Below are 24,736 nucleotides of genomic sequence, written 5' to 3' on the forward strand. Positions count from 1 at the left end.
TAACATGGTGAGACCTTGTCTCAAAAAAAGAATTTTTATTAAAAAAAGAGTACAATTTAAGGAACCACACAAATGCAGATTCTCTTACACAACTGTAATTATTGTGGTCGAATAATATTTTGAAATATTAAGTGATTTAACTTGTCCAGCATGTCCTGTTTCCTTTTTTTCATCAAGGGTTTTTTCTACCCTGTTATTGGAAAGAGTGGTGGCCTGAGGAAGAGAAGACACAGCTGATCTTGAAAAGGGAAGTCGTCAGTCCATGGCTTTGTGAGCTGCCGGCATGGGGTTTCCTGGGATACTGGCCAACAATGGCTGCACCTGCAGCTGCTCTTGCCACACCCAGTCCCCCTCATGGACCATGGCCCAGGCCTCTATCAGTGTCTAGAAGGTGCTGGAGAGCAGTGCGGGTCTGATTTGGGCTTGTGCCCCTCTTTTTTTGAGATGGAGTCTTGCTCTGTTACCCCGGCTAGAGTGCAGTGGTACAGTCTTGGCTCACGGCAACCTCCGCCTCCCGGGTTCAAACTATTCTCCTGCCTCAGCCTACGGAGTAGCTGGGACTGCAGGCGCGTGCTACCACACCTGGCTAATTTTTTTTTTCTTTTTTGTATTTTTGGTAGAGACGGGGTTTCACTGTGTTAGCCAGGATGGTCTCGATCTCCTGGCCTCGTGATCTGCCCACCTCGGCCTCTCATAGTGCTGGGATTACAGGTGTGAGCCACCGCGCCCGGCCCCTGGGCTTATGCCTCTCAACAGTCTCAAGCGCTGTCCTGGCATGAGGGATGGTGCCTCCAGGACCCTGCTTCTTGGTCCTGGAGCTGGAGATTTTCAGGGGCCGATGGGCTCTGCCCTCTTCTGCTCTCAATTTTTGTCCATCAGGTGGGCTTGGCAAGTCCCCTTGACCTTCCTCAGGAAAACTTTGGTCCGTCTGGCTCTCCCCGACCTCCCACAGTGTCTGCTCCCTGCGAGGTTTCTCATGCCTTCCTACACATGCTCACCTGGAATGCAGCCCTGCCCTTTTGTATCACGAATGTCCAGAGTAGGCACTGGCTCGAGGAGAATTGGTGAACATGCTAAGTAACTTCCCCAAAACGACTGACACTGACAACAGGCACTGTAATTCCAGTTAGTGCACTGATCCTTGTGCAGAGATTCCAGATCTGGAGACCATATGTGGCAGAATTTATCATTTGATATGTGCGGCATTTCAAATAAGTAGGGAGAATTGAATACAAGATTTTAGATCACTGGCTATCCACAGGGAAAACAATGTTACCTAAAAAGTAACATTGCCTTCTGCCACTCCGTACACACAATCCATTCCATACGTACAATCCATTCCATACGCACAATACATTCCAGCTGCATTAAAGATTTAGCAGTAATAAAGAAAGACTGAAAAATTACAGAAGGACATATAGGAGAGTATTTTTGTCTCCTCGGGGATAGCAAGGTATTTTTAGCCAAGACATAGAAATCACTGATATTAGGAACGCGTTGGAGCCAATCCTGGTGTCCCGGAAACTGACCCAGCACAGATTTACTTCTTTTTCAGGCTACGTGTTTTGTGGAGGTTGGCTGGGGCTCTGCTCTACCGAGACACCCAGGACCCAGGCTGATCGAGACTCCACCATTTGGGAGAGTAGAGCAGTGGAAGGGACCCCTGGGGGCTCACACACTGTTTCTTCTATATTTTGGCCCAGAGGTGACACACACCACGCTTGCCCAAACTGGTCCAGAACCAGTCACATGCCCCTGCTCTGGCTGTGTGGTAAGAATGCAGGACAATGTGGAGACTGGGTTGAATGCTGAGGAATGTTACTGTCCCTGCCACAGACTCTCTCCTGATACAATCTGACATCAGAGGGGATGGTGACTTTCCTGGGAAGTGTTAACTAGCAGAATTGATCTAAGATGTAAGAATTCCAAAGAGATGCGTAAGAAGACAAGGGAAAGGTTTCTAAGATTTACCTTCCAGACTGGATCCCATCCCAGATGGTTTTATTGAAAGGATATCCAGTGCGTGTGTCTGTCTTGGGGAGGGACAGGATGCTCCCAGAATGGACTTGAGGGCTGGGTGCCAGGTGTGGAATCAATGAAACTCAGGGGGCAGGAAGTGCCATAGCATGGTGTTAGGGGCTGGGCGGTGGGCCACCCGGACCTGCTCTCTAGTTCTTCCAAATCTAGTGAGAGGCTGCTCAGGCCCTGTTACTTCTGCCGTAGAAGCTGATTACCCGGAATTGTGCTCCCAACAGACTAAATGTAGCAGGGGAGCTGTGATTCCCCATAAGAAACTGGGGAACATGGGGTGCTGTCACAGGCTGAGAAAATGAACTCTTGGCAGCCAAAGAGGAATTAAAGAAAGCAGAGACACCATGGGGCATAAGACTGTGGAAACTGTCAGAGAATATGACAAGGAGGCATGACAAGCTAGCAGTTCATAGAGCGAAGCTAAGGAAATCACAGGAAAATGGGTGTTATTTATACATGTACATACTTGGTCCAGAAAAGTGGCTCACATCTGTAATCCCAGCACTTTGGGAGGCTGAGGCGGGAGGATCACTTGAGGTCAGGAGTTTGAGACCAGCCTTGGAAACATAGCAATACCCCATCTCTATTAAAATAGTAATTTAAAAAATTAGCCAGACATGATGGTGTGCCTGTACTCCCAGCTACATTAGCCAGGCATGATGGTGTGCCTGTACTCTCAGCTACTTTCAAGGCTGGGGTGGGAGGATTGCTTGAGCCTGGGAGGTTGAGGCTGCAGTGAGCCATGACTGCACCACTGCACTCCCACCTGGGTGCCAGAGTGAGACCTTATTTCTGAAAAAAAAAAAGTACATACTTAAAGAGGCTTCTTGTTAATCATTGGAAATGGATATAATCCAAAGTCCGTAGCTACTAGGCACCTACCGCCTTCATCATCATGGTACCATTTGAAGGTCACCTCTGTGCTGGGGACCAATGGCTCTGAGACCATCATAGCTGTGCCTGGCAGTGCAGGAGCAGAGAGCTGACATGTGTGTCCCTCAAGCAGAGACATGGATAAGATGGCACCCTGACGGGAGGGTGAGGGTCCAGAGAGCCAGTAAATCCACAGCCACATGGCTGGTCATGGAACAAGATTGGCTGAGAAAGAAGGTTTTGGAAGGTAAGAGGTTCATTTCAGATCTTCCCTTAAAGGCGCCCTGAGGCATCTTCTTTAACAAGAGCATCAAAGAGGAGGTTTCTGGTAGGCAGCTCTCTCTTGCATGCTGAGCAGAATGGGCCGGCCATGCCAGGTGCTGCTTTGCTTTGTTTGAACAAAGGTCCTGGGGTCCTCACAGTGAGACACGGTTCTCACTTCTCATCTCTGCTCTCAAGGCCTTTGTGATCTTTGTGCTATCCTATTGAAGACAGGTAGAGGAGAGGAACAGAGGACCCCAAACAAGTCCCTGTTCAGCCTGGACACCTGGGAAAGGGAGGAGTGCGGAAGAGGGAAGGAAGCTAGCTGGGGGACAGTGAACACCGATGTATGTGCAGATTCAATCAGCAGCGATCTGTGAGTCAGAGGCTCTCAACATGCTCCAAAGCAAAGCTGGGTAAACACTGCCACTTTTTGTTTGCGTTGAGAGTTAGCTGCCTGCAAGCACATTAGGAAACCCTGGCAAAGAGCATTCTAAATGCATGTGGTGCCTTTGAGTTTATTTGTCTCAATTTATTCCAGTTACATTTGAGCATGGCATGATTATACATCTCACACTGATTGAAGACCTTGGGCCTGTGTGGCAGGCAGGGGAAGAAGTGGGGGAGGAAGAGGGTTTCCTAGCACCATCTAATTTAAAGCACCTTTAGCTGAGTGGTGCAGTGAAAAGGATGTGGCTAAAACAAATAAAAATCATAGCAGGATCAAAGTACACGCACAGATTTATTCCTTCTGGAAGCAGCTTCTCTTTCCCTCTCCCCCTCTCCTCTTCCCTTGTTTTCCCCTCCTTTGAGTCCCAGTGATTCTTTCATGGCAGAACTCCAGGATGGCCTTGTCTCCTTGCAACGCAATCACAGTTTCATCTCTGATTGATGGGGCGAAGGCACCGGCACCGTGGGTTTGAAGGAGATCTAAGGGCCTTCCTAATTTCATGGTGGGCATGTGAAGTGTCACATTAATCAGCGCTCTTTATGAGCAGTTCAAAGACAGTCATAGATGTTGGGAAGATGCCTGTTTGAAGCACAGAGCCAGGGGATTTCAGGATTTTATGAACAACCTGCGGGTTCCACCTCCTCTCCCCAGTGCACCTCTTGCCTGACTGCTGGGTGGAATTTTACATGAGAATCATACAGAGCTAAAGGAGCCTACGATACCATCCAGTTCCAACCCACAATTTACATAGGAATCAGCAGAGGCTGGGAGTCTCTCTTGGGGTCGCACAGAAAGCCATCTAGTCTGGAAGCAGTGGGTTATTCAAGCCTCCTGGTTGCGTGTGACAACTCAAATAAGGTTAAGCACTGATATAGTTTGGCTCTTTGTCCCCAACCAAATCTCGTGTCGAATTGTAATTCCCAGTGTTGGGGAAGTGGACTGGTTGGAGGTGATTGGATCATGGGGGCAGATTTCCCCCTTGCGTTCTTGTGATGGTGAATGAGTTCTCAGGAGACCTGGTTGTTTGAAAGTGTGTGGCACCTCCCTCTTTGCTTTCTTCCTCCTTCTCCAGACACATGAAGACATGCCTGCTTCCCCTTTGCTTTCTGCCATGATCGTAAGTTTCCTGAGGCCTCCCCAGCCCTGCAGAACTGTGAGTAATTTAAACCTCTTTCCTTTATAAATTATCCAGTCTCAGGCAGTTCTTCATAGCATCATGAGAATGGAATAAAACAGTAAATTGATACTGGGTAGTGGGGCGCTGCTATAAAGATACTAAAAAGTATGGAAGTGACTTTGGAACTGGGTAACAGGCAGAGGTTGGAACAGTTTGGAGGGCTCAGAAGAAGACAGGAAGATGTCTTCCAGGAAAGTTGGAACTTACTAGAGACTTGTTTAATGGTTTTGACCAAAATGCTGATAGTGATGTGGACAATGAAGTCCAGGCTGAGGTGGTCTCAGATGGAGATGAGGAACTTTTTGGGAACTGGAATAAAGATGACTCTTGCTACATTTTAGCAAAGAGACTGGCAGTATTTTGCCCTTGCCCTAAAGATCTGTGGAATTTTGAACTTGAGAGAGATGATTTAGGGTATCTGGCAGAAGAAATTTCTAAGCAGCAAAGCATTCAAGAGGTGACTTGGGTGCTGTTAAAAGCATTCAGTTTTATGTACTCACAAAGATATGGTTTGGAATTAAAACTTATGTTTAAGAGGGAACCAGAACATAAAAGTTAGGAAAATTTGCAGCCTGATGATGTGATAGAAAAGAAAAACCCATTTTCGGAGAAGAAATTCAAGCCAGCTGGAGAAATTTGCATCAGTAATGAAAAGCCAAATGTTAATCACCAAGACAACGGGGAAGCTGTCTCCAGGGCATGTCAGAGTTCTTCACAGCAGCCCCTCCCATCACAGGCCCAGAGGCCTAGGAGGAAAAAAAGGTTTCATGGGCTAGGCCTAGGGCCTTGCTGCTTTGTGTAGTATAGGGATTTGGTGATAGTGAGTTCCAGCTGTGGCTAAAGGGGCCAACATAGAGCTCAGGCTGTTGCTTCAGAGGGTGCAAGCCCCAAGCCTTGGTGGCTTACACGTGGTCTTGGAGCGGTGGGTGTACAGGAGTCAAAATTGAGGTTTGGGAACCTCAGCTTAGATTTCAGAGGATGTATGGAAATGCCTGGATGTCCAGGCAGAAGTCTGCTGTAGGGGCAAAGCCCTCATGGAGAACCTCTGCTAGGGCATTGAAGAAGGGAGATGTGGGATTGGAGCCCCCACCAGGAGTCCCCACGGAGGTGCTGCCCAGTTGAACTGTGAGAGGAGGGCCACCGTCCTTCAGACCCCAGAATGGTAGATCTGCTGACAGCTTGCACTGTGCACCTGGAAATGCCTCAGACACTCAATGCCATCTTGTGAAAGCAAAGCCACAGGGGTGAAGCAGTCCAAGGCCATGGGAGCCCACCTCTTGCATCAGCATGACCTGGATGTGAGACATGGAGTCAAAGGAGATTATTTTGAAACTTTAAGGTTTGGTTACTGCCCTGTTGGATTTTGGACTTGGGTGGGGCCTGGAGCCTCTTTGTTTTGGCCAATTTCTCTCATTTGGAATGGGTGTATTTGTCCAATGCCTGTATCTCCATTGTATCTTGGAAGTAATTAACTCACTTTTGATTTTACAGGCTCATAGGCAGAAGGAATTTGCCTTGTCTCAGATGAGACTTTAGATTTGGACTTTGGGGATAATGATGGAATGAATTAAGACCTTAGGGGACTGTTGGAAATACATAATTGTGTTTTGAAATGTGAGGACATATTTTAAAGGGACCTTGAATGGAATAACATGGTTTGGCTGTGTCCCACCCAAATCTCATCTTGAATTGTAGTTCTCATAATCCCCATGTGTCATGGGAGGGACCTGGTAGGAGGTAATTGAATCATGGGGGTGTTTATTAGTCCGATCTCACACTGCTGTAAAGAACTGTCCAAGACTGGGTAATTTATAAAGAAAGAAGGCTTAAATGACTCATAGTTCTGCGGGGCTGAGGAGGCCTCAAACAACTTACAATCAAAGTGGAAGGAAGTAAACACGTTCTTCTTTACAGGATGGCAGGAAGGAGAAGTGCCAAGTAAATGGGGGAAAAGCTCCTTATAAAACCATCAGATCTGAAAACTAACTCACTATCATGAAAACAGCATGGAGGTAACTCCCTCCATGATTCAGTTACCTCCCACAGGGTCCCTTCTATGACATGTGGGGATTATGGGAGCTACAATTCAAGATGAGATTTGGGTGGGGACATGACCAAACCACATCACTGCACCTCAGGGATGATCCAAGACACTTCCTGGTACAGTGCTCACACCTCAGGGATGAGCCAAGAGACCTCCCGGTGCAGTGCTCACACCTCAGGAATGACCCAAGACATCTCCTAGTGTAGTGGTCCTACCTCAGGGATGATCCAAGACACCTCGTGGTGCAGTGCTCACACTTCAGAAATGATCCAAGAAACCTCCTGGTGTAGTGATCCTACCTCAGGGGTGATCCAAGACATCTCCTGGTGCAGTGCTCACACCTCAGGGATGATCGAAGACACCTCTTGGTGCAATGCTCCCACCTCAGGGATGATCCAAGACACCTCCTGGTGCAGTGCTTACAATTCAGGGCTGATCCAAGACACCTCCTGATACAGTGCTCACAACTCAGGCATAATCCAAGACACCCCCTGGCGCAGTACTCCCTTCTTAGGGATGAGCCAAGACAACTGCTTGTGCAGTACTCACACCTCAGGCACAATCCAAGACACTTGCAGGTGCAGTGTTCTGACCTCAAGGATGATAAAATACACTTCCTGGTGCAGTGCTGACAATTCAGGCATCATCCAAGAGACCTTCTGGTGCAGTGCCTACATGTCAGGTTTGATCCAAACATCTCCTGGTGTAGTGCTCTGACCTCGGGGATGATACAAGATACCTCCTGGTGCAGTACTCACACCTCAGGAATGATCCAAGACAACTCCTGGTGCAGTGCTTCCACCTCAGGGATGATCCAAGACACCTCGTGGTGTGGTACTCCCACCTCAAAGATGATCCAAGACTCCTGGTGTGGTGCTCCCACCTAGGGATAATCCAAACACCTCCTAGTGCAGTGCTCACATCTCAGGCATGATCAAAGACACCTCCTGGTGCAGTGCTCAAGCCTTAGGGATGATTCGTGATGCCTTTTGATGCAGTGTTCACACTTCAGGGATGATCCAATACACCTTCTGGTGCAGTGCTCCCTCCACAGGGATGATACAGGACACCTCCTGGTACAATGGTCACACCTCAGAAGTGATTCAAGACAGCTCCTGGTGCAGTGCTCACACCTCAGAGGTGAATCAAGACACCTCTGGTGCAGTGCTCACACCTCAGGGATGAATCAAGACACCTCCTGGTGTAGTGCTAACACCTCAGGGCTGATTCAAGACACCTCCTGGTGCAGCACCTGCACCTCAGGAATGATTCAAGATACCTACTGGTACAGTGCCTGCACCTCAGGGATGATCTGAGACATCTCCTGGTGCAATGTTCACACCTCAAGGATGATCCAAGACATCTCCTGGTGCAGTGCTCACACTTCAGCGATGATTCACAACACCTCCTGGTGCAGTGCTTACACTTCAGCGACGATCCAAGACACCTCATGATGCAGTGCCTGCACCTCAGAAATGATCCAAGACACCTCCTGGTGTAGTGCTCCCTCCTCAGGGATGATCCAAGACACCCCTCGTGTAGCGCTCCCACCTAAAGGATGATCTGAGACATCTGCTGGTGCAGTGCTTGCATCTTAGCAATGATCCAAGACACCTTCTAGTGCAGTGCTCACAAGTCAGGGTTGATCTAAGACACCTCCTTGTGCAGTGCTTCCACCTCAGCAATGATACAAGACACCTCCTGGTGCAGTGATCCCCCCTCATGGATGATTGGGGACACATCCTGTTGCAGTGCTCACACCTCAGGGATGATCCAAGACACTTCCTGTTGTAGTGCTCACACCTCAGGGTAGATCCAAGACACCTCCTGGTGCAAGTGCTCCCACCTCAGGGGAGATCCAAGACACCTCCTGGTGCACTACACTCTCCTCAAAAATCATTCCAGATACCTCCTGGTGCAGTGCTCACACCTCAGTGATGATCCAAGAGATCTCCTGATGCAGTGCTCCCATATCAGGGATGATCCAAGACACCTTCTGGTGCACTGCCTGCATCCCAGGGATGATCCAAGACAACTCCTGGTGCAGTGCTTATACCACATGGATGATCCAAGACACCTCCTGTTGCAACTGAGACATGATCCAAGATGCCTCCTGGTGCAGTGGTCATGCTTAGGCATGATTCAAGACACCTCCTGGTGTAGTGCTCAAACCTCAGAGATGATTTAAGACACCTCCTGGTGCAGTGCTCACAACTCAGACATGATCCAAGACACTTCCTGGTGAGGTGTTCACATCTCACGGATGATCCAAGATACCTCCTGGTGAGGTGCTCACATCTCAGGGATGAATCAAGACACCTCCTGGTTCAGTGCTCACAATTCAGGGATGATCCTAGACACATCCTGGTGCAGTGCTCACACTGCAGGCCTGACATAAGACACTTCTGGGTGCAATGTTCACACCTCAGGGATGATCCAAGACACCTCCTAGTGCAGTGCTCACACCTCAGGGATGATCCAAGACACCTCCTAGTGCAGTGCTCACACCTCAGGGATGATCCAAAATACCTCCTGATGCAGTGCTCACAACTCAGGCATGATTCAAAATACCTCCTGGTGCAGTGCTCACACTCAGGCATAATACAAGAAACCTCCTGGTGTGGTGCTGAGACCTTATGGATGACCCCAAACACCTCTTGGTGTAGTGCTCACACTCAGGGATGACCCAAGACAATTCCTGGTACAGTGCTCACACCTTAAGGGTGATCCAAAACACATCCTGATGCAGTGCCCACACAACTCAGGCATCATTCAAGGTCCATCCTGGTGAGGTGCTCACACTCAGGCATGATCTAAGACACCTCCTGGTGCAGTGCTCACATCTCAAGCATTATCCAACACACTTCTTGGTGTAGTGCTCCCACCTTAGGGATGATGGGAAATACCTCCTTGTGCAGTTTTCACACTACAGGGATGATCCAAGACACCACCTGGTGCAGTGCTCACACCTCAGGGATGTTCCAAAACACCCCCTGTTACAGTGGTCACAACTCAGGCATGATCCAAGACACCACCTCGTGCAGTGCTCACACCTCAGGGATGCTCCAAAACACCTCTTGGTGCAGTGCTCAAAACTCAGATATGATATAAGACACCTCCTGGTGCAGTGGTCACAACTCAGACATGATCCATAATACCTTCTGGTGCAGTGCTCACACCTAGGGATGATCCAAAAAACCACGTGGTGCAGTGCTTACACTCAGGCATGATCCAAGACACCTCTTGAAACAGTGCTCTCAACTCGGGGATGATCCAAGAGACCTCCTGGTCCAGTGCTCACACCTTAGGGATGATCCAAAACATCTTCTGATGCAGTGCTCACATCTCTGGCATGATTTGAGATACCTCCTGGTGCAGTGGTCCTACCTAGGAATGATCCAAAAAGACACCTGGTGCAGCGTTCGCACTCGGGCATAATACAAGACACTCCTTTGTGCAGTGCTTACACCTCAGGGATGATCCAAGACATCTCCTGGTGCGGTGCTCACACCTCAGGGATGATCCAAGACACAGAGATGTGTGCAGTGCTCACATCTCTGGCATGATTTGAGATACCTCCTGGTGCAGTGGTCCTACCTAGGAATGATCCAAAAAGACACCTGGTGCAGCGTTCGCACTCGGGCATAATACAAGACACTCCTTTGTGCAGTGCTTGCACCTCAGGGATGATCCAAAACACCTCATGATGCAGTGCGCACAACTCAGGCATGATTCAAAATACCTCTTGGTGCAGTGCTCACACTCAGGCATGATCCAACACAATTCCTGGTGTAGTGCTCTCACCCCAGGGATGATTAAATTTTTTTTCTTTGTGTAATTCTTTCTTTGTGTAATTCTCACACTACAGAGATGATCCAAGACACCACCTGGTGCAGTGCTCACACCTTAGGGATGTTCCAAAACACCCTCTGGTACAGTGGTCACAACTCACGCACGATACAAAACACCCCCTGGTGCATGGGTCACACCTCAGACATGATATAAGACACTTCTGGGTGAAATGTTCACACCTCAGGTATGATGATCCAAAGACCTCCTGGTGCAGTGCTCTTACCTCAGGGATGATTCAAGACACGTCCTGTCACAGTGTTCACCCCTCATGGATGATTCAAGACACCCCCTGGTACAGTGATCACACCTCAGAGATGATCCAAAACATCTCCTGATGCGATGCTCATAACTCTGGCATGATGGTGCAGTGGTCACACCTAGGAATCATCCAAAAAGCCACCTGGTGCAGTGTTCACACTCAGGCATAATACAAAACACTTCCTGGTGTAGTGCTCATACCTCAGGGATGATCCAAGACACCTCCTTGTGTAGTACTCACACCTCAAGGATGATCCAAGACACCTCCTGGTGCGGTGTTCACACCTTATGGAGAAACCCAAACACCCCCTGATGCAGTGCTCACACTCAGGGATGATCCAAGACAATTCCTGGTGCAGTGCTTACACCTTAAGGGTGATCCAAAACACGTCCTGATGCAGTGCACACACAACTCAGGCATGATCCGAGGTACATCCTGGTGAGGTGCTCACATTCAGGCATCATCTAAGAGACCTCCTGGTGCAGTGCTTACACCCCCGGTATGATCCAACACACTTCCTAGTATAGTGCTTCCAACTCAAGGATGATTGAAAACATCCTGTAGTGTGCAGTTCTCACACTACAGGGATGATCCAAGACACCTCCTGCTGCAGTGATCATACCTCAGCAATGATCCAAGACACCACCTGGTGCAGTGCTCACACCTCAGGGATGTTCCAAAACACCCCCTGGTGCAGTGGTCACAACTCAGGCATGATCCAAGACACCTCCTCGTGCAGTGCTCACACCTCAGGGATGCTCCAAAACACCTCTTGGTTCAGTGGTCACAACTCAGGCATGATCCAAGACACCTCCTGGTGCAATGCTCACACCTCAGGGATGCTCCAAGACACCTCTTGGTGCAGTGATCACAACTCAGATATGAATTAAGACACCCCTTGGTGCAGTGATCACACTCAGACATGATCCAAGATACCTCCTGGTGCAGTGGTCACACCAAGGGATGATCCTAAAAACCACCTGCTACAGTGCTAACACTCAGGCATGACCCACGACACCTTCTAATCCAGTGCTCCCATCTCAGGGATAATCCAAAACATCTCCTGATGCAGTGCTCACAACTCTGGCATGATCCGAGATACCTCCTCGTGCAGTGGTCACACCTAGGAATGATCCAAAGAACCACTTAGTGCAGTGTTCACACTCAGGCATAATACAAGACACTTCCTGGTGCAGTGCTCACACCTCGGGGATGATCCAAACCACTTCCTGGTGTAGTGCTCAACCCATAGGGATGATCCAAGACACCTTCTGGTGCAGTGCTCCCACCTCAGGGATGATTCAAGACACCTCCTGGTGCAGTACTCACACTTCAGGCATGTTCTAAGATACCCCCTGTTACAGTACTCCCTCCTCAGGAATGAGTTAAGAAACTTGATGGTCACGCATGATCAGGCATGATCCAAGACACTTGTGATGCAGTGCTCTGACCTCAGGAATAATGCAAAACAACTCCTGGTACAGTGCACACACCTCAGGGATGACCCAAGACATGTCCTGGTGCAGTCCTCACACTTTAGGGATGATAAGACACTTTCTGGTGCAGTGCTCAAACCTCAGGCATAATCCAAGAGACCTCCTGGTGCAGTGCCTGCACCTTAGAGATGATCAGAAACACCTCCTGGTGCTGTGTTGACACCTCAGGTACGATTTAAGACACTTCCTGGTGCAGTGTTCACACCTGAGGGATGATCCAAGACACCTTCTGATGTAGTGCTGCCACTTCAGGGATGATCCAAGAGACCTCCTTGTGCAATGCCTGCACCTCAGGTTTGATCCAAAACACCTCATCCTGTAGTGATCTGATCTCAGAGACGATACAAGAGACCTCCTGGTGCATGGGTCACACCTCAGGCATGATAAGACACTTCTGGGTACAATGTTCACACCTCAGGGATGATCCAAGACACCTCTTGGTGTAGTACTCTTTCCTCTGATGATTCAAGACACCTGCTGGTGCAGTGCTCACATCCCAGGGAGGATCCAAGACACCTCCTGCTACAGTGTTCACACCTCAGGGATGATTCAAGACACTTCCTGATGCAGTTATCCTATCTCAGGAATGATTCAAGACACCTCCTGGTGCAATGCTCACACCTTTGAGATGATTCAAGACACCTGCTCATAGAGTGTTCCACCTTCAGGAATGATCCAAGGCAACTCCTGGTGCAGTGCTCACACTCAGGCATAATACAAGACACCTCTTGGTGCAGTGTTCACACCTCAAGGATGACTCAAGACACCTCCTGGAGTAGTGCTCCCCCAGGGATGATCCAAGACCCCTTTGGTGCACTGCTCTTACCTTAGGGATAATTCAAGATACCTCCTGGTGAAGTGCTCCCACCTCAGGGAAGATTTAAGGCACCTGCTGTTGTAGTGCTCCTACCTCAGGGATGATGCAACATGCAAGACACTTCCTGGTGAAATGCTCACACCTCAGGGATGCTCTAAGACACCTCCTGGTGTAGTGCTCACAATTCAGGGATGATCCTAAACACCTCCTGGTCCAGTGCTCACACCTCAGGTGTGATGCAAGACACCTCCTCTTGCAGTACTCCCTCCTTAGGAATTAGCCAAGACACCTGCTGGTGCAGTGCTCACACGTCAGGCATGATTCAAGACACTTGCAGGTGCAGTGCTCTCACCTAAGTGATGATCCAAGACACCTCCTGGTGCCGTGCTCCCAACTCAGGATGATAAAAGACACTTCCTGGTGCAGTGCTCAAACCTCAGGCATAATCCTACAGATCTCCTGGTGCAGTGTCTGCACCTCAGGAATGATCCAAGACACCTTCTGGTGTAGTGCTCCCACCTCAGAGATTACTTAAGACACCTCCTGATGCAGTGGTTACAACTTAGTTAACATCCAAGATACCTCCTGGTGTAGTACTCCCTCTTCAGAGTTATCCAAAAAACCTCCTGGTGCAGTAGTGCCGTCTTGGGGATTAATGAAGACACCTCCCTGTGCAGTGCTCCCACCTCAGAGATTATTTCAGACACCTCCTGGTGCAGTGCTCACATCTCAGGGATGATGAAAGACACTTCCTGGTGCAGTGCTCAAACCTCAGGCATAATCCAAGAGACCTACTGGTGTAGTGCCTGCACCTCAGAGATGATACAAAACACCACCTGGTACATGGGGCACACCTCAGGCATGATATAAGATACTTCTGGGTGAAATGTTCACATGTCAGGTATCATGATCCAAAGACCTCCTGGTGAAGTGCTCACACCTCCGGGATGACCCAAGACCCGTCTTGGTACAGTGCTCACACCTCAGGCGTGATCCAAGACATCTCTTGGTGTAGTGCTGTTTCCTCTTGATGATTCAGGACACCTCCTGGTACAGTGCTCACATCTCAGGGAGGATCCAAGACACCTCCTATTACAGTGCTCACACCTCAGAGATGATTCAAGACACTTCCTGGTGCAGTGATCCTACCTCAGGGATAATCCAAGACACCTCCTGGTGCAATGCTCACACCTCAAAAATGACCCAAAACACTGCCTGAAGTAGTGCTCTCTCCCCAGGGATGATCCAAGACATCTCCTGGTGCAGGGCTGCAATGTCAGGGATGATTGAAAACACCTTCTTGTGCAGTTCTCACATTACAGGGATGATCCAAGACACCTCCTGCTGCAGTGATCACACCTCAGTGATGATCCAAGGCACCACCTGGTGCAGTGCTCACACCTCAGGTATGTTACAAAACACCTGGTGCAGTGTTCCCAACTCAGGCATGATCAAAGACACCTCCTGATGCAGTGCTCACACCTCAGGGATGCTCCAAAACGCCTCTTGGTGCAGTGCTCACAACATAGATATGATTTAAGACTCCTCTTGGTGCAGCGATCACAACTCAGACATGATCCAAGATACTTCCTGGTGCAGTGCTCACACCTGGGGATGATCCAAAAAAACCCACCTGGTGCAGTGCTCACACTCAGGCATGATCCAAGACACCTCTTAGTGCAGTGCTTGCAACTCAGGGATAATCCAAGAGACCTCCTGGTCTAGTGCTAACGCCTCAGGGATGATCCAAAACACCTCCTGATGCAGTGCTCACAACTCAGGTATGATTCAAAATACCTCCTGGTGCAGTGCCCCCACTCAAGCATAAGACAAGAAACCTCCTGGTGCGGTGCTCACACCTTATAGATGACCTGAAACACCTCCTGGTGCAGTGCTCACACCCAGGAATGATCCAAGACAATTCCTGGTGCAGTGCTCACACCTCAAGGGTGATCCAAAACACGTCCTGATGCAGTGCACACAACTCAGGCATGATCCAAGGTACATCCTGGTGGGGTGCTCACACTCAGACATGATCTAAGACACCTTCTGGTGCAGTGCTCACACCTCGGGGATGTTCCAAAACACTTCCTGGTGTGGTGGTCATAACTCAGGCATGATCCAAGAAACTTCCTGGTGCAGTGCTCACACCTCAGGGATGCTCCAAAACGCCTCTTGGTGCAGTGCTCACAACATAGATATGATTTAAGACTCCTCTTGGTGCAGCGATCACAACTCAGACATGATCCAAGATACTTCCTGGTGCAGTGCTCACACCTAGGGATGATCCAAAAAACCACCTGGTACAGTGCTCACACTCAGGCATGATCCAAGACACCTTCTAGTCCAGTGCTCAAACCTCAGGGATGATCCAAAACATCTCCTGATGCAGTGCTCACAACTCTGGCATGATCTGAGATACCTCCTGGTGCAGTGCTCATACCTAGGAATGATCCAAAAAACCACCTGGTGCAGTGTTCACACTCAGGCACAATACAAGACTCTTCCTCATGCAGTGCTCACACCTCGGGGATGATCCAAACCACTTCCTGCTGTAGTGCTCAACGCACAGGGATAATCCAAGACACCTCCTGATGCAGTGCTCCCACCTCAGGGATGATCCAAGATACTCCCTTTTACAGTACTCCCTCCTCAGGGATGAGTTAAGACACTTGCTGGTCAGGCACAATCAAGCACAACCCAAGACACTTGTGATGCAGTGCTTTGACCTCAGGAATAATGCAAGACAACTCCTGGTGCAGTGCATACACCTCAGGGATGTCCGAAGAGATGTCCTGGTGCAGTGCTGACACTTCAGCAATGATAAAAGACACTTCCTAGTGCAGTGCTCAAACCTCAGGCATAATCCAAGAGATCTCCTGGTGCAGTGCTGACACCTCAGGCATGATTTTAGACACTTCCTGGTTCAGTGTTCACACCTGAGGGATGATCCAATACACCTCCTGGTGCAGTGCTCCCACCTCAGGGAATGATCCAAGAGATCTGGTGCTGTGCCTGATTCAAGACACCTCATGGTGTGGTGATCCCACCTCAGAGACTATACAAGAGACCTCCTGGTGCATGGGTGACACCTCAGGCATGATAAGACACTTCCAGGTGCAATGTTCTCACCTCAGGGATGATCCAAGACACCTCTTGGTATAGGGCTCTTTCCTTTGATGATTCAAGACACCTTCTGGTGCAGTGTTCACACCTCAGGGAGAATCCAAGACACCTCCTGTTACAGTGCTCACACCTCAGGGATGATGCAAGACACTTCCTGATGAGTGATCCCACCTCAGCAATTATCCAAGACACCTCCTGGTGCAATGCTCACACCTCTGAGATGATCCAAGATACCTGCTGGTACAGTGCTCAACCTTCAGGAATGATCCAAGACACCTCCAAGTGCAGTGCTCACACTCAGGCATAGTACAAGATGCCTCTTGGTGCACTGCTAACATCTCAGGGATGACCCATGATGCCTCCTGGAGTAGTACTCCCTCCCCAGGGATGAACCAAGACCCCTTTGGTGCACTGCTCTTACCTTAGGGATGAATCATGATACCTCCTGGTGAAATGCTCCCACCTCAGGAAAGATCCAAGACACCTGCTGGTGTAGTGCTCCTACCTCAGGGATGATGCAACATGCAAGACATTTCCTGGTGAAATGCTCCCGCCTCAGGGATGCTCTAAGACACCTCCTGGTGTAGTGCTCACAATTCAGGGATGATCCTAGACACCTTCTGGTGCAGCACTCACACCTCAGGTGTGATGCAAGACACCTCCTCGTGCAGTACTCCCTCCTCAGGGATGAGCTAAGACACCTGCTGGTGCAGTGCTCACATGTCAGGCATAATACAAGACACCTTTTGGTGCCGTGCTCACACCTCAAGGATGACCGAAGACACCTCCTGGAGTAGTGCTCTCTCCCCAGGGATGATCCAAGACATCTCCTGGAGAAGTGCTGCCACCTCAGGGATGAGTTAAGACCCCTTTGGTGCAGTACTCTTACCTTAGGGATGACTGAAGACACCTCCTGGTGAAGTGCCCACACCTCAGGAATGATCCAAGATACCTCCTGGTGTTGTGCTCCTACCTCAGGGATGATGCAACATGCAACACACTTCCCAGTGCAGTGCTCCCACCTCAGGGATGCTCCATGACACTTCCCAGTGCAGTGCTCCCACCTCAGGAATGATCCTAGATGCCTCCTGGTAAAGTGATCACACTTCAGGCGTGATGCAAGACACCTCCTGGTGCAGTGCTCCCAACTCAGGGTTGATAAAAGACACTTCCTGGTGCAGTGCTCAAACCTCAGGCATAATCCTACAGACCTTTTGGTGCAGTGTCTGCACCTCAGGGATGATCCAAGACACCTCCTGATGTAGTGCTCCCACCTCAGAGATTACTTAAGACACCTTCTGGTGCAGTGGTTACAACTCAGTTATCATCCAAGATACCTCCTGGTGCAGTGCTCCCTCCTCAGGATTGTCCAAAAAATCTCCTGGTGCAGTAGTGCCTGCTGGGGGATGAATGAAGACACCTCCCTGTGCAGTGCTCTCACCTCAGAGATTATTTAACACACCTCCTTGTGCAGTGCTCACACCTGAGGGATGATAAAAGACACTTCCTAGTGCAGTGCTCAAACCACAGACATAATGCAAGAGACCTACTGGTGCAGTGCCTGCACCTCAGGGATGGTACAAAACACCTCCTGGTGCATGAATCACACCTCAGGCATGATATAAGACACTTCTGGGTGAAATGTTCACACATCAGGTATGATAATCCAAAGACCTCCTGGTGAAGTGCTCACATCTCCTGGATGATCCAAGACACGTCTTGGTACAGTGCTCACACCTCAGGCATGATTCAAGACATCTCTCGGTGTTGTGCTCTTTTCTCTGTTGATTCAAGACACCTCCTGGTACAGTGCTCACACCTCAGGGAGGATCCAAGACACCTCCTGTTACAGTGCTCACACCTTAGGGATGATTCAAGACACTTCCTGATGCAGTGATCCTACCTCAGGGATGATCCAAGACACCTCTTGGTGCAATGCTCACACCTCTGAGATGATCCAAGATACCTGCTGGTACAGTGTTCAACTTTCAGGAATGATCCAAGACACCTCCTGGTGCAGTGTTCACAGTCAGGCATAATACAAGACACCTCTTGGTGCAGTGCTCACACCTCAAGGATGACCCAAGACACCTCCTGGCATAGTGCTCTCTTTCCAGGGATGATCCAAGACATCTCCTGGTGCACTGCTCCCACTTTAGGGATGATCCAAGACCCCTTTGATGCACTGCTCTTACCTTAGGAATGATTGAAGACACCTCCTGGTGAAGTGCCCACACCTCAGGGATGATCCGAGATACCTCCTGGTGTAGTGCTCCTACCTCAGGGACAATGCAACATGCAAGACACTTCCTGGTGCAATGCTCCCAATTCAGGGATGATCCTTGACACCTCCTGGTACAGTGCTCACACCTCAGGTGTGATGCAAGACACTTCCTCTTGCAGTACTTCCTCCTCAGGGATGAGCCAAGACATCTGCTGGTGCAGTGCTCACATGTCAGGCATGATCCAAGGCACTTGCAGGTGCAGTGCTCCCACCTAAGTGATGATCTGAGACACCTCCTGGTGCAGTGCTCCCAACTCAGGGTTGATAAAAGACACTTCCTGGTGCAGTGCTCAAACCTCAGGCATAATCCTACAGATCTCCTGGTGCAGTGTCTGCACCTCAGGGATGATCCAAGACACCTCCTGGTGTAGTACTTCCACCTCAGAGATTATTTAAGACACTTCTTGGTGCAGTGGTTACAACTCAGTTATCTTCCAGGATACCTCCTGGTGCAGTGCTCCCTCCTCAGGGTTATCCAAAAAGCCCCCTGGTGCAGTAGTTCCTTCTTGGGGATGAATGAAGACACCTCCTTTTGCAGTGCTCCCACCTCAGAGATTATTTAAGAAACCTCCTGGTGCGGTGCTCACACCTCTGGGATGATAAAAGACACTTCCTGATGCAGCGCTCAAACCTCAGGCATAATGCAAGAGACCTACTGGTGCAGTGCCTGCACCTCAGGGATGGTACAAAACACCTCCTGGTGCGTGAATCACACCTCAGGAATGATATAAGCCACTTCTGGGTGAAATGTTCACACGTCAGGTATGATGATCCAAAGACCTCCTGGTGAAGTGCTCTTACCTCCGGGAATATTCAAAACACTCCTCTTACAGTATTCACCCCTCAGGGATGATTCCAGACACCCCCTGGTACAGTGATCACACCTCAGGCACGATCCAAGACACCTCTTGGTGTAGTGCTCACCCCTCAGGGAGGATCCAAGACACCTCCTGTTACAGTGCTCACACCTCAGGGATGATCCAAGACATTTCCTGGTGCAGTGATCACACCGAAGGGAAGATCCAAGACACCTCCTGTTACAGTGCTCACACCTCAAGGAGGATCACGCCTCAGGTATGATCCAAAACACCTCTTGATGTAATACTCCTTCTTCTGATGATTCATTCTGGTGCAGTGCCTGAACCTCAGGGATGACCCAAGACATCTCCTGATGCAGTGTTTTTACCTCAGGGATTATCCAAGACATCTGGTGCAGTGCTCACAACTCAGGCATGATCCAACATACCTCCTGGTGCAGTGCTCACACCTCAGGGATGATTCAAGACACTTCCTGGGGCAATGCTCCCACCTCAGGGATGAATCAAGACCCCTTTGGTGCAGTGCTGTTACCTCAGGGATGATTCAACATACCTCCTGATGATGGGCTCACACCTCAGGAATGATCCAAGACACCTCCTGGTGCAGTGCCTGCATCTCAGGGATGATCCAAGGCACCCTTAGGTGCAGTGCTCACACCTCTAGTATGATGCATGGAATCTCACAAGCACCTAGTGATAAGAAAAGGATCATTTAGTAAAGGAACTTGTGAGGCTGGCCTCAGAATTATCTCAACATTGTGTTAGAAAGGCCAGTATTTGTAATTCTTCAGATGAAGAGTCTGTGAACCCAAGATTTTCTCCTAGCCAAAGTTCCTACTTGTATAATGCAGCAGAAGACAATATCTCATGTAAGAGAACTTGGTTCCCGTGTATGCACTTTTTCAATTAAACGATGTCATCAAGAGCAACAGCTATTACTACTACATGAAGATTTATTTCAACCAACCAAAAGATTAATCCAAATCATAAACTAAACATGGATTGGACAAAGAAAGGGCAGATGGTGAGCAGGGAATTCGTTTAAATGTGAAATGAAGTCCAAATAATAGTCTTGAGTCTGGACACACATCAGAACATAGACGTTTCCCTGATCACTAATCTAATCAGGTTTCCATGTGGCTGATGGAGATTGTAAAGTGCCACCAATGATAAGGTAAGTGTCACTCTCAAAGAAGCTGAAAAGTTTTATATTACAATCTGAATGTTTGTGACCCCCCAGCCCCTACAAATTCATATATTGAAATTCTAACCCTTAAGGTGATGCTATTAGGACATGGGGCCTCTGGGAGGTGAGTAGGTCGAGGATGGTGCCTTCATAAATGGGATTAGTGCCCTTCTAAAAGGGACCCAAAAGAGCTTTTTGGTCCCTTCCACCATGTGAGAACACAGGAATAAGACACTGTTTATGAGCCAGAAAAATGGCCCTCGCCACACAATGAGTGTGCCTTGATCTTGGCATTTTAGGCTCCACAACTGTGAGAAATAAATTTTTATTATTTACAGGCTACTTAGTTCATAGTGTTTTGTTATAGCAGCTGAACAGACCAAGGCAGACTACACGTCTATTGTGGAATTAGTCACCTAACGTCTCTCTTCCCTTCTAGACTGCAGTCTCTCTGAGGACAGATTATTTATTCTGAGGACATATTTTGTTTTGTGTATGACTGAGACACCAGCAGCAACAGAACCTGGAACTTAGGGAATAATCATTAAGTATTTTCTGAATAAATGTTAATAATTTTAATAAGATAAAAATCACAACAGATTAACCAAAATGGCAAAAAATGTGCAGAGAACACCAGCCAAAAATAGGTAGCTGGGGAAGTTGGAATAAGTGTAATTCTGCTAATTTACTCACTTTGTTTTGTTACAGTAGATCATAACGTTCAGAAACACAGGATAAGAAGTATTTTTAAAGTTATGAAGAGAATTAAGGCTGGGTGTGGTGGCCCATGCTTGGAATCCCAGCACTTTGGGAGGTCAAGGTGGGCGGACTGCTTGAGGCCAGGAGTTTGAGACCAGCCTGGGCAACATAGAGAGATCCCATCTCTACAAAATTAAAAAAAAAATTAGGTGGGTGTAGGGCTGTGCACCTGTGGTCCCAGCTGCTTGGGAGGCTGAGGCAGGAGGATCGCTTGAGCCCAGGAGTTCTGGGCTGCAATGAGCTGTTATGGGGCCACTGCACTTTAGCTTCCTCATGATCCTTTCGACATCCCACTCCACTCAGCAGAATTAACTTCTCCCCGTATTCATTTCATTATATTTATATAAAAAAGTATTACAATGAAAACAACCATGATGACTGTATTCTTCCAAGGAATAGGAGAGGACAGAGAGAAAGAAAACAACCTAACAATATATAAAACAACAATGGAAGAAAACCCCTAGGAAGCATTCCACCAGGAGATTGAAATAAGATCCTATAACATAAGACCAAATGTATCAATTATAATTATAAATCTAAATGGGATAAATTTACCCATTTTAAGAAAAAGACTCTTAGGGGCCACATAAACCCAAGACTTTTTGTATGTTTACAATAAGAAAAATGAACACAGAATCATGAGAATATTTCCAAGTAAATAAAAAAGAAAATAAAACCCAGAGTGAAGTAGGAGTCACGATATTAATACCAGAAAATTTGAGTTCAAAGAAGAAAAACTGCATGAAGAGGGTTTCTTTTTGTTGATAAAATGTTCAATCCATAATGAAGTTACACGCTTCCATAAAACTAAATATAATAGACAGTATTAATATTTATTTGAGAGGCCGGGCGTGTTGGCTCACGCCTGTAATCCCAGCACTTTGGGAGGCCAAGGTGGGTGGATCATGAGGTCAGGAGTTCAAGACCAAACTGCCCAAGATGGTGAAACCCCATCTCTACTAAAAATACAAAAATTAGCTGGGCGTGGTGGAGGGTGCCTGTAATCTCAGCTACTCGGGAGGCTGAGGCAGATAATTACTTGGACCCGGGAGGCAGAGGTTGCAGCAAGATCACACCATTGCACTCCAGCCTGGGCAACTGAGCAAGACTCTGTCTCAAAAAAAAAAAAATAAATTATTTGAAGAGGGATTGGAACCACAAGGAGAAACTGGCGGCACTACAGCTGTGGGCACTCTCAATCTCCCAGTCCCTGGTAGGTTTTGGAGACGAAGGTAAGTAGGCTTAACAGGTAATAATTGCTCCATATTACTCAGAGTGTGGATGATGTCACATTACCTTTTCCCTCCAAATCAAATAAAATTTAGCCAAAATGGCCATATGCAAAGACTGGTAGCAAGACTGACATTAGATTTTTTTTTTTTTTTTTCCAATTGAAGCCTCACTCCTCCCTTGAACTCGACATGGGGACTTCTTTCCAGACAAAGGGGAGAGACATGGTCCTCTGTCCAAGTTGCCTTCTGCCGCTGTTGCCCCGTCCCAGGCCGGGCCTGTCCACTCAAAGCCTGGCAGCTCCAGCAGTGAGTCAAAGCCCCTGTGCCAAGTGGGGCCACAGGGATGCAGTCACCCCCACAGCCCCTTTGGCAGCCCTTCTACCCCAGGCCTGCAGCTGAGGACCTGTCTGTTAGCTCTGTCAGTTACCTTTAGCTCCTATCTTGGTCCATTTGGGCTGCCGTAACAAAACACCGTACACGGCCTGGCTTAGGAACATCAGGAATGAGTGGCTCGCAGTTCTGGAAGATGGAGGTCCGAGATCGAAGGCCCAGCAGCTTCGGTGTCTGGTGCGGAGCCGCCTTCCAGCTGGTAGGTGTCGTCTCTCAGGCCTCTTTGATGAGGGGCCTGATCCCATTCGTGAGGTTTCTGCCTCTGTGACCTCATCACCTCCTAATGGCAGGCCCCGCCCTCACTTGGGGATGAGGCTTCCAGCATGTCAGTTTGCGAGGGACACATTCTGACCGTTGAACTCTTTAAAGCAAAGCCCTAATTTCTCCCCTTTCTTTCCTAGTGGGGCTGATGGCGCAGTGGGAAGAGTTTGACGGTCCAGATAGCCTAGCCCCAGACCCCAGACCACCAGAAATCCTGATTAGGGGCTCAGTATTGAGAAAGGCAATGTCTGGGTCCCCCTTCCTCAAGGCTGGGCGAGCGGCCCTGCCCCTGTGAGAGGTGCTGCCCCTGCTACTCAGCCCTGCCCTGCGAACGCAGTCTGCTGCGGGGGTTTCTTGGCAAATCAGCCAGCACATCAGAGTCTCGAGTATGCAAATAATGGAAGACTGACATGGAAGTCTATGTTGTAACCATCTTGCGACAGAGCTCACCTTACTTCCTGTGTCCCTGGATCCGCAATACATCCTAAATGCTGGAGATAGTAGAGGTCATATCTTCTAACTACAGTGTAATGACAGTCAAAATAAAAATTCAGGAATAAATTGGAACCAGAAGACCCACTTCCTGGGAACTTAAAACAGTCATCTCATGGATAAAAGAGAAAAACCAAATCAGCAGTGACACAATATTTAGAAAAGAACAAAAAAGAAAAAGTTACATGCTAGAGCTTATTAGATGTAGCTTGGACTATACTGAGAAAATAATTCCACAGTTTAAAAACTGTTAAAGGAAATTAAGAAATCACGTGAAATAAAAGACAAACAAACCCAAGGAAAGCAGAAGTAAGGACTACAGATAACAGCAGAAATAACGAATTCAAAGATGGAAACAAGTGAATTGATAAATGAAGCCTGAGAGCTGACTCTAGAAAAATAGAATAGATAATCTACTAACTTGTTAACCAAGAAGAAATGTAAGAAAACACAAATGCCCCTCATAAGACTAGCCTTGGATAAACCAGAATTTGCAGAGAACAATTCTTACCATTCTAAGTTAAAAGAGTTTAAAAATGTAGTTGAAGAAGGTAATTTTTGAAAAGTATATATTATTAAAATTAATTGAACAAGTGTCATATTCAAATGCACCAACATCTATAGAAACATTTGAGAAAGCTGTAAAAGAATCAACGCAACAAAGTGTAGCTTGTGTGTGTGTGCATGGTGTGTGAGAGTGTGTGCCTATATGAGCATGTGTGCATACATGTGCATATTTATGGGGTGTGTGCATGCTGTGTGTGCCTGTGTGTGCATGTGTGCAGATGCATATGTGTGTGTGATGTGTATCGTGCATGATGTGTGTGTACGTGGCAAGTGTGTGTTTCTGTCTGTGCACGCATGTGCTGGGGTGTGTGTGTGTGTGTGTGTTTTAGTCTTCTGTAATCTTCCTCATGTTTTCCAAGC

The 24,736-nt window shown here is 48.2% G+C and overlaps 1 long non-coding RNA gene across 4 annotated transcripts; it reads right to left on the minus strand.

Annotated features, from left to right (window-relative positions):
- LOC129058191 (uncharacterized) lies at positions 1 to 24,736 on the minus strand. Of its 4 annotated transcripts, XR_008523147.1 has the most exons (4): positions 23,094 to 24,736; positions 21,369 to 21,559; positions 20,043 to 20,179; positions 1 to 6,085 (listed from the first exon to the last, which is right to left on the minus strand). It is a non-coding gene; the product is annotated as an uncharacterized LOC129058191 (long non-coding RNA). The 4 variants fall into 4 exon arrangements; XR_008523145.1 differs by lacking the exon at positions 21,369 to 21,559; XR_008523148.1 differs by lacking the exons at positions 20,043 to 20,179; positions 21,369 to 21,559; positions 23,094 to 24,736 and adding an exon at positions 7,137 to 8,482.

The sequence above is a fragment of the Pongo abelii genome, chromosome 11 (genome assembly GCF_028885655.2).
Source record: "Pongo abelii isolate AG06213 chromosome 11, NHGRI_mPonAbe1-v2.0_pri, whole genome shotgun sequence".
NCBI classification, from domain to species: domain Eukaryota; kingdom Metazoa; phylum Chordata; class Mammalia; order Primates; family Hominidae; genus Pongo; species Pongo abelii.